Raw genomic sequence first — 11,777 nt, forward strand, 5'->3', positions numbered from 1 at the left:
TAAATTCAACATGTTTCAATCTGAAGAATGACAATATTTTGACTAGCTCCTTCCATCACATCAAATCACCTTAGGATGTCTTATTTCATTAAAGCTGCTTTATAAGTAGATGTTATCATAGAATTCTACTGTGCAGAAGAGGCCATTCGGCCCATCAATTCTGCATTGACTCTCTGACAGATTACCTGACCTAAGCCCAGTTCCCTGCCCCATCCCTGTCATTCCATACAAATGCCATGGGTAAGCCACCTAACAAATACGTCTTGGGACAATAAGGGGCAATTTAGCATAGCAAATCCACCTTATTTGCATATCTTTGGATTGTGGGAGGAAACCAGAGCATCCAAAGGAAACCCACACAAACACGAGGAGAATATGCAAACCCCACACAGACAGTTATCCAATCTGGAATTGAACCCCATCCCCTGGAGGTGTGAGGCAGCAGTGCTAATCACTGTGCCATCCAACTATTTTTTGTTATTTTTGGATCTGTCTGGACCACCAGTCAAAATATGGCAGAATGGCTAATGTCAGTTGCTCTGTAAAAGTCTGGGATCAAATGGGAAGCTTGCCAACATCACTTTTCGTTCCTACCCTTCTGGTACATTCACATGATGCAACTCCATTGGCATGGGTGTCTACGAAGCTCTAAAAGATAAGGACCATCTGTCACTGACACTTGCTCCACTGCTCTTCCAGAGCAAAACAGCGCCAAGGAACTTCACTCCCAACTTCTTTCATTCCAAAAAAAACAGTCTCAGGTTTTAATGCTTCGACTAATATTTCAAAGTTGAGGAACGCTGCTCCTCAGCAGCATCGAAAATGTCTGCAAAATCACAATGTTGTGATTGAATCTCCATGGTTGAGAGATAAGCCATTAATCCCTCCTCTTTAGAGGATGAAATTGCTTACTCCGGCCTAGATTTTCTTGCAGGCTGGATCAACTTTGTTCATTTGGCAGAGGGGCTTTGAACCAGCTTGACTGCTACATTGCTAAGTCTGGCAAATTTCCTGGGACCAGCCCTTTTATTGGGGAGCTTCAGTTGGATTTGTGGCTGATACTGAGGTGGGCTGAATTGCCCACCTCATATGACTGAAAAGAAGCTAACTTTTGCATTGAAGTTGTATCCTGTGGCATTAGTACAGTACAGGTTAAGAAATTGTACTAAATCTCTGTCTCTGCTACTTTGGAGAATCTGTTAATCTGTTTAGTCAATGTCGTCATTACAATAGTGAACAAATCAATTTCATCCAAATGCAGTATCCCCTCTGTCTACCATATATGTGGTATGTAACTTAAGTGTTTAAACAGACAGGGAATAAGGATAATGGCCATGCACACTGATTTGCAGTGTGGAATAATGATGTCCCACAAGGATCTGTGTTGGAGTCTCAACTATCCACTGCTTTCATTAACCACTTAGAAGATGATGGGATAGAAATCCACTTTTCCAGATTTGCTAATGACACCGAGATAGGAAGGGGAGATGGAAATGTACTAAGCAAATTTGATCCATTAAAGTGAATGAGCAAAACTGTGGAAAATGGATTTTGATAGGCAAATGTGCAGTCATCCACTTTGGATCTAAAGAGGGTAGAATGGAATACTTTTCAAATGGTGCAAAGGTGGTAACAGTGCAGGTCCTAAGAGACTTGATTTGATTTACTATTGTCACATGTATTGGGATACAGTGAAAAGTATTGTTTCTTGTGAGCTATACGGACAAAGCATACCATTCATGGAATCTATGGGGAAAAGGAAAGGAGACGGTGCATGTATAATGATCACTAAAATGTCATGAACTAGTACAGAAATTAATCAAAAAAGCTAATGAAAGCCTGGCCTTAATATCTTGAGGATGAGAACACAAAGGGCTAGAGATCATGATTCAGTGATCCAAACCCTAGCCTATTGTAGTTAAGTATTGTTTGCAATTCTGAGCACTACACCTTCGCAAGAATATAATGGCTTAGAAGGGATTGCAGCACAAGTTTACCATAATGGTATCTGGGCTCCAAGGATTAAATACAAAGAAGGATTACACAAACAAGGGTCATAGAATTTAGAAAATTAAAGAGTGATCTGATCATAGTTTTCAAGATATCAAGGGAATCCAAAAGGGTAGATTGGAAGGAACTATTTCCCCAGTCGAGGAGTATAGAACTGGGAGCCATATCAGTTTAGGACTGGGCCCGGGGGCCACATCAATACAGGACTGGAATCCCTATTAATATAGCACTGGAGGCCATATGAATTTAGGATTGGGAGCCGTATAAATACAGCACTGGGGGGGAGGGGGGGTTGCTATATCAGTTTAAAACTTCAGGTCTTTTTGATATTGGAATGGGAGCCATTGGGGAACCATGTCAACATAGGACTCAGGGAGCCATGTCAATTTAAGAGACACATTAGTATAGAACTTGGCGGGCTGGTGGGTGGGGTGGGGGGGTTGGTGGTGGTGGTGGTGGGAGGGGTAGCATATCCAAAGTCAGAGCCTGATCTTTCATGTCTGAAATTAGGAACTATTCCTTCACACAAGGGGTGATGGAGATTTGAATTCTCTTCTGCAAATGACAATTACTGCTGGATTTATTGTTAATTTTAAAACTGATTTTGAGTGATTTCTGTTAATCAAAGGTACTGAATGGTATGGAGCAATGGCAGGTAATTAGAGTTGGGAGTTGGATTACAGTTCAACTGTGATCTCATTGAAGCAGTAGAGGTTTGAGGATCCAAATGATCGTTTTTTTTCTTCCAATGTTCCTATGTTTCATTGTAAACTCATGGGAATATTTACAATGCCCATTACATTGGAAGGTGGTGTTGTGATAGGTATTCTCAGCGTTAAAGCTGTCACACTGTGTGATTCTGTTAGTGAGAATCTATCACCCTCTGGTTGCAAACTCTGCTCACCAACACATTGTTCAGAATATCTCCTGAGATTTTTCATCTGTTGCTCATATTGTCAGGAACTGAGGTTTCTGATATTCTCAATAAAGGCTTAACCAATTTTTTTTTCCAAGAAAATCTAAAAATGACATATCTCACAATAATATGAGGGAATGTATTGACAGAGCTGACTTTTGTGCCTTCTAATGACAGGTATTATATTTGATATTTCTGGCCAGCTCTGTGATGCAGAGCCTCATCTGGTTTGTACATTCTGAACATGTTCAGTATATTTCATTCCCTAGAATCACAGAATATTGACAATATAGAAGGAGCGCATTCAGCCCATTGAGACTGCATTGGCTCTTTGAAAAAGCGTTTTACTTAGTCACACTCTGCTACCTTGCCCCCATAACCTTACAGATTCTGGCTTGAATTCACCAGTCTCACACACCCTGCCACCACTGCCAGGGAGAATGGGAAATTTGGTGCTCAGCCAAATCTCTGACAGCAGCGGGATCGGCGAATCCCAGACGAGGTCAGAAAATTCTTGCCCATCTTTTCAAATTGCAATCCAATTCCCTTCTGAATACTTCAATCAAACCTGCCTCCATCACACTCTCAGGAGGTTTGTTCCAGACTCTAACCACTCTCTGGATGAATTCTTTCTTCCTCACGTCACCTATACTGTTTTTGCCAATTATTTAGAATTATGCTGCTCTCTTGAGTGGGAACAGTTTCTCACTATTTAGCTGCAGGATCTTGAATACCTCTACCACATCTCTTCTCAGCTTTCTTTTCTCCAAAGGAAACAATCACAACTTCTCCAAACATTCCTCATGGCAACAGTTCGTTAATCCTGGAATTATTCTTGTGAATCTCTCCTGTACTTTTTCATATCCTTCCTTGAGTAAAGCACCCAATATTGGATGCAGTTCTCCAGATGAGGCATAACTGATGTCTTATACAAGTTCAACATGAGCTGCTTACTGAATGCCCCAATTAATAAAGCCTAAGAAATCATAAGCTTTATTAACTATTCTCTCAACTGGTCCTGTGATCTTCATTGAGTTAAGCATATATACACTGATGTCTTCTGTTCCTGCACTTCCTTTAGAGTTTCTTCCTTTATTTCATTCTGCCTTTTCATACTCTTCCTTCCAAAAATGAATCAACTCTTCTCTGAATTGAACTTTATCTGCCACTTGTCTGCCTAATTCACCAACATGTTAATGTATTTTGAAGATCAAGACTATTGTCATCATAGTGGACAACATTTCCAATTTTTGTATCACTTGCAAATTTTGAAATGCCCTGGGCACAACACATCATTAATAGATATCAGGAAGAGCAAAGGTCCTAACACTGAGGCCTGACCACTATGAGGCAGCAGTATTAACCACTGTACCACCATGCCACACAATAACCTTCTCTGTAACGTCCTCAAAAAACACGAGTGAGTTATTTTCCCTCAATGTATCCATGCTGGTCTTCCTTAATTATCCTTCAGTTATCTAAGTGACTATTGAGTTTAGTCCTGAATTATAGTTTACAGAGGTTTCCTACCACTGTACTTGCCAGTTTTATCCTTGCACTCCTTTTTGAACAAGAGTGTAATATTTAGAATTCTCCAGTCCTCTGACACTAACCCCGTGTCTAAGGTAGTTTGGAAGACAATCGCTAGTACCTCTGCAAAATTTCCACTCTCACTTCCCTCAGTACCCTTAGATATATTTCATCCAGTCTGGATACCTTATCATTTTTAAGTCAAGGTAGTCTTTCTAATGCCTCCTCCTTCTCAATAAATTCTCCTGTCCAGGTCGCATTTTCTTCCTTTGTAAAGACAGATGCAAAGTACTCATTTAATATCTCCTCTATTTCTCCTGTCTCTACGTGCAGGTCCCCTTTTTATCCCTAATCAGCTCTACTCTTTCTGTTACCACCCTTTTATTAATTATATGTTTATGGAAGTCATTGGAATTCCTTTATGTTAGCTGCCAGTCTCTTTTCATACTCTCTCCTTACTTTTCTTATTAGTTTTTCACTTGTTTTCTGGTTCATCTATGTTCAGCCCAATTCTTCATTGTATTTTCTACTTGACATCAGTGGTGGACGCACTTCTTCCTTTACATTTTCACCTCTATCTCCCTCATCATTCAGGGCTCTTTGGATTTATCTGTCCTACCTTTCTCCTTCAAGGAATTATATCTTGACATTACCTGCAATACCTTTTCTTTGAAGGTGGCCCATTTTTCAGCCACCATCTTTTTTTGCCAACATTTGATTCCAACTCACTGACTCAGATCCATTCTCATCCCATCGAAGTTGGCTTCCTCCCAATTAATTATTCTTGCTCTGGATTGTTCCTTGTCCTTTCTAACTTATTCAGTTGTTTATGCAAAAGGAGTATTTTTCTTTCATTTCCACGATTTTCTTCATATATTTTCAAAAAACATGAAGACCTTCAAGTTAATGGAATGGAAAATAAGGCAGGCATTTACATCAGCAACTGACTGGATTCCATTAACTTTGCGCTGTGTGGGTTAGATTAAAATAATGCAGAGGATTCTTATTTCTAGCAACTATGAGAGAGGGAGAGATAAAGAAAGATATTGGGTGGGATTTTCCACATCTCCCACCGTAGGCTGGTGGCAGGATCTTCTGGTCCTGCTGGTGTCAGTGGAATTTCCTGTTGAATGCACCCCTCACCACTGGGAAACCTGTGGCGGGGTGTGCTGTTGGTGGGACCGGAAGATTCCACTGATGTGAACGACTAGAAAGTTCTGCCGATTTTCTTTCCTCATTCTAATTTGATTTCTTCTAAAGGAAGAAAGATGAAATTCAGCTTTGAAGAACATAAAACAGGCAGCAATTCATTGCAAAGGAAAATTGGATGGTGTATCCAACATGCAGTTAACACATTAGTCCTTGCTTTGCCCCTGATGAAGTTAAACTTTACCCCAGCAAGATTAAATTTGAAAGCAAACAATGGGCTGCATTTTATGTGCCTCTGCTGGGAGTGTTTCTAAAAGGGAGGCACACAAAATGGGGCAGATACCGAAATCGAACACGCTGATTGCTATGTTTGTATAGATGATATGCTGCTCACAGCATGAAACATTTGGCATAAGCAGTTGGATAGGAGTGGGCAGCCCAATTTATGGCACAGTGGTTAGCAGTGCTGCCTCACAGCACCAGAGACCCGGGTTCAATTCCAGCCTTGGATGACTGTGTGGAGTTTGCAAATTCTCCCCGTGTCTGCGTGGGGTTCCTCCAGATGCTTCAGTTTCCCCCCACAGTCTAAAAATGTGCAGGTTAGGTTGATTGGCTATGCTAAATTGCTCCTTAGTGTCAGTGGGATTAGGAGAATAAATGTGTGAGGTTACAGGGATAGGAACTGGATGGGATTGTTGTGGTGCAGACTTGATGGGCCAAATAACCTCCGAGTGCACTGTAGGGATTCTATCAAAGGCAGGAAGGGAGATGGGGTTTGATCTTCAGAATAGTGCTGTTAATATTTCTCAGCACAAATTCAATCCTGTGATCTTCATCTAGGCAAAGAAATGTGATAAGAAGTCTCACAACACAAACTGACAAAAGAAATGTGAACCAGAATTGATAACTATTTATTACAGAGAAAAACACAGGCACAGATGTATTTCAAGGATATAACACATCTGTCTCATTTTGTTTACAATACCATTCAACTTTGAAAGTGTTATTAACTTGCAACAGATTCCTGCGTCAGTATGATGCCTGTGTGGCCAACTGGCTTGACTCAAAATGTATGACACCTTGTATTTTGTGCGGCACGGTGACACAGTGGTTAGCACTACTGCATCACAGCGCCAGGGATCCAGGGTCACTGTTTGCGCAGAGCCTGCACTTCCTCCCTGCATCTGTGTGGATTTCCTCCGGGTGCTCTGGTTTCCTCCCAAAAGATGCGCTGGAGCAGGTGCCAGAGTGTGGCGACAGGGGGATTTTCACTGTAACTTCATTGCAGAGTTAATGTAAGCCTAGTTGTGACACTAATAAATAAATAAAAGATTTAAAACCACTTTTGCCGTGCCAATCTAAGAGCTCACTGAATTCTTGTGATCGAATTGTGGCATGTAGACATGCTTTATATTGAATTATCATAGGTCTAGTTTCTTACTGGTTTTAGACTGAAGAGAAAATTAAAAAGATCCATTGAGCCTCAAAAGCAATGGAGCAGACTCAGGTCAGAAGCCCATTTTGCACCCTGCCTAATTTTATGTTCCACTTGCTTAAATGTAGCATTAAAATTGGACAGGCAGAAGGGCGTTAGACTCCAATCTGCTTCAATCTTACTTGAAGAGTTAAGTTAAAATCAGAGTTCAAGGAAATCATGAGTATAACATAAATATTTTAACTGAAGGGAATATGTTTGTATTGAATTTATACCCCAAGGATAATTTCAAATGTCGTATTCATGAAAATAATTGCTTTGTACTGGTACAATTTTATTTCAGACAGGACTATTGTGAATAGAGAGAATGTTTTTGATTTGGTTTGATTTATTATTGTCACACGCATTAACATAAAGTGAAAAGCACTGTTTGTTGCGCACTATACAGACAAAACATACTATTCATAGAGAAGGAAACGAGAGAGTGCAGAATGTAGTGTTACAGTCATAGCTAGGGTATAGAGAAAGATCAACTTTATGCAAGGTGAGTCCATTCAAAAGTCTGACAGCAGTAGGGAAGAAGCTGTTCTTAAGTTGGTTGGTACGTGACCTCAGATTTTTGTATCTTTCTCCCGACGGAAGAAGGCGGACGAGAGGATGTCCGGGGTGCATGGGGTCCTTAATTATGCTGGCTGTTTTGCTGAAGCAGTGGAAAGTGTAGCCAGAGCCAATGGATGGGAGGCTGGTTTGCGTGATGGATTGGGCTACATTCACGACCTTTTGTAGTTCATTGCGGTCTTGGGCAGAGCAGGAGCCATACCAAGCTGTGATACAACCAGAAAGAATACTTTCTATGGTCCATCTATAAAAGTTGGTGAGAGTCATAGTTGGCATGCCAAATTTCCTTAGTCTTCTGAGAAAGTAGAGGTGTTGGCTTTCTTAACTATAGTGTCGGCGCGGGGGGACCAGGACAATTTGTTGCTGATCTGGACATCTAAAAACTTGAAGCTCTTGACCGTTTCTACTTTGTCCCCACTGATGTAACAGGGGCATATTTTCCTTCATGCTTCCTGAAGTCGATGACAATCTCCTTCATTTTGTTGACATTGAGGGAGAGATTATTGTTGCCACACCAGTTCACCAGATTCTCTATCTTACTCCTGTACTCTGGTCATTGCTTGAGATCCGATCTGGTGGTGTCATCAGCAAACTTGAAAATCAAATTGGAAGGGAATGTGGTCACACAGTCATAGGTGTGTAAGGAGTTTGGTAGGGCACTGAGAACACTGCCTTGTGGGGCAACAGTGTTGAGGATGATTGTGGAGGAGATGCTGTTGCCTATCCTTACTGATTGTGCTTTTTACTTTTTCCTCAGAAAACCTAGCCTATCATTTTGTAATATTCAACCACTGGGGATTAGAGATTCAAATTTTAGCCACATTGAAGGACCCACTTCAGAAGTTTAACTTTTCTTGGAGTCAGATTGTCAATAATATTGTTTAAACTGACACAGAAAACGCAATCAGCCTCTTCAACCTCTCTTCAATTTATCATCCACTTTCTCCATAATCTGGCCCATTTTTGTAAATAGAAAGCTTATCTTATCTCCATTACACACTGCCTGTCCATATAATTAATTATTGAATCTGCTGACAGTTTTGTCTTTTCCATGAATATTTGTCAATACTTGTCTGCATGGGACATTTTCCTTTCTGGTTTTCTTCCTTTCTTCCATTTGTTTTATCTTCCCTGACCAGTTTATTCCTGCTCCACATTTCCCAAGACTCTTACCTGATTTTCCTGTGCCATGATGAGCGGCATGGTGGCACAGTTGTTAGCACTACTGCCTCACAGTTCCAGGGACCAGGGTTCAATTCTGGCCTTGGGTGACTATCTGTATGGAGTTTACACATTTTCCCTGTGTCTGCGTGGGTTTCCTCCAGGTGCTCTGGTTTCCTTCCACAGTCCAAAGATGGGCAGGGTAGGTGGATTAGCCATGTTAGATTGACCCTTAGTATCCCATGATGGCTGGGTTGGATGAATTAGCCATGGTAAATGTTATGGTGATAGGTCGGGGGAGAGGCCTTGGGTAAGATACCCTGTCAGAGAGTAGATGCAGACCTGATGGAATGAATGGCCTCTTTTGCACTATAGGGACTCTATAGTTCCGTGATCTCAGTCGTTATGCCAGGATTGTGCACATACTATCCTTCTGGCACTGGACTTGCCAATGTGGGAGGGAACTGCATTAGCATGAGGCATGTGTATCCATCTGCTCCATTTCCTTGGAAGCCTTGGTTCTGCTGCACTGTCTGGAGGTAGAATATGGGTGTCGTTACTTAGACCAACACCCTTCAATCCTGGCAACCTTTTTATTGGCACGCTGGGCAATGCAGTCAATCTCACTTTTTGTCTTTGCCTGGCCTGGATGTCAATGGTGAGACCCAAATGCAACCTTGAGGTTAACACACCAGCACCTATTCAGTGCGCTGGCTGCCACAGTGTCACTGGAACTGGAGCAGGGACTCTGGGTTTGACAAGTCCGTCCATCATTTGCCACATAAGTGGAAGGAGACTGGTGGAACTTTTACTAGAATATCAGGCCAAAATTTAATGAGGCATATGACATATTGGCAACTCATTAGAAATCTTATTATCCTGATTTGTCCCTGTTATAATTTGCTGACTTGAATTAGGTTTGAAGATCAGTGATGACTTTATATTCTGCACATGAAGTGCTTGCTTCTTCCTGCACACACGAACATTCAACTTTAGTGCAACTGAAGGACTTCTCATAGTGGGTTTGTAACAGTGATTTCCTGCAAGTGCAGTTTATAACATATTGAGCACTGTGGAAAGAAAGTTGGGATCAGCAGGTGGTGAGCCACGGGATTGGAGTGAGCAGCAGTCAGACCAGGGTAAAGAAAGATTCCTGTGCAAACTCAACAGAGGGTATTGTTGCAAATGAGTTCTGTTGCAGAATACTGTGTTGAGGACCTAAATGGAATGGCACACAGAAGAATGCAGATGGGCATGCATACCAACATACTGGGCGCATTGTCTGGCCTGCCAGACAAGCTGCTGCATTTCCTGAAACAATCTTTGTTCCTACCTTGGCCAAACATGATGTTGCAGCTTCTTGGATGATTGATCACAAAGGCATTCAAGCTTCAGTAGCATTACCTGGTGAGGTCTCAGGTGGAAGGGACATCCTGAGAGCATCAGAGAACCTTTGATATATATCATCATCTCTTGCATATGGGATGTTGATATGCAGAATGCAGTTATGTTGGACTTGTGTATTTTCCATAGTGCTGCTGAATAGCAAATGATCTGCATTATGATTAGGGCAAGTGTGAAAAATGTTAGAAAGATTACAGCTTCTGGTGATTATCAGTTCATGTTGGTGCCAGTGGTCAGATCTCCGATGGTGCCACAACACCTTGTACTGATATCTGACCCAGAAGAATGGTAATGCAACGTCCTTGCTGTGCACAAGCTTCTGGGAGTTGCTGTCCATTTTCTTTCATCTTGCTGGTATCTGTGGGAGTTTGCACATTCTCCCCGTGCTTGCATGGGTTTTCTCTGGTGCTCCGGTTTCCTCCCGCACCCCAAAAACTTGCTTTTAGGCTGATTGGTGTTAACAAATTGTCCCTAAATTAGACCTCCCTTAATCTGGCACACATATAATTCTCTAAATTTGCACCCCTTTATTGTGGGGTCCAAGAGGTGTAGACAAAAGTTGTAGGTAGAAGAAGGCTGGGAATGAGACATTCACTAAATGTTAAAATGGGTGGCACGGGCTTGTAGGACCGAAGGGCCTGTTTCCCGTGCTGTGTTGTTCTTTGTTCTTTGCCAATGCCTTGTTGACCAAGGCACATTTTGCTATGAAACTTTGCTTAATTCAACTCTTACGTTAAAGTCCACCAGGAAAAAAGATTTTCTCCATGTTGAGGGTGCTCTAGAAAATCACCTAGAGTATTGTACGAGTGATCTTTGTCCTCAGCAATGACAAACAAATGCGTGGAGACAAAACTTTCATTTGATGGTGGACAAAGGGATATGAAATGTTCAGAAGTTGTAGCAGTTATCACAATTACTTGTGTCAATCTATTTTCAAAAGCAAAGCTCACTTCATGTACAAGATGGTCATCTGTGCTTTTGCCATGCCATATTGATCCAGTGTCTGCCAATCTAATCTTCGAAGTTGAACTTGTGTAGATCATGGTCTATCAGTGTTGTCTTATGTACAACTCCAAATTATTTGTTCCTACAAACCAAGTAGGTCATGGCCCTGGCATTGTAGTGTCCATTTGTTTCTTGAGTACCTATTTACCTATCTATATGTCAAGATAGGACCTCCAAACTTCACGCACACATAGAGTAAGTGTGGGAGTCCCTAGCTCTGGAGGCCACTCGATTGCAAGAGTTGCTGGAAGGCTCTTGCTTAAAGAAGTCAGCTGCTGAAGTACTGCACTGCAGTGGCTATGATTCCCCTGTAACAGACCCACAAGCAGTGGGTATTATTGACCCATATCTGGGTTCTGGTGGATGGACAATCGGGCGTATCCACATGTTTGGCGTATCACAGCTCTGGGAGCCAAGATTCTTCTGAGATCCTCTGCAGTTTAGCCTCTGGCTGACGGATGTGTCGGGTATCTTGATGCGTTGTTGTGAGGAGGCACTACTGGGGATAGTGCTGATGCAGAGGCTGTGTACTGGCAGGAAAGACTAATG

This window comes from Carcharhinus amblyrhynchos, chromosome 1, assembly GCF_965287045.1.
Source record: "Carcharhinus amblyrhynchos chromosome 1, sCarAmb.v2.hapA, whole genome shotgun sequence".
NCBI lineage: Eukaryota > Metazoa > Chordata > Chondrichthyes > Carcharhiniformes > Carcharhinidae > Carcharhinus > Carcharhinus amblyrhynchos.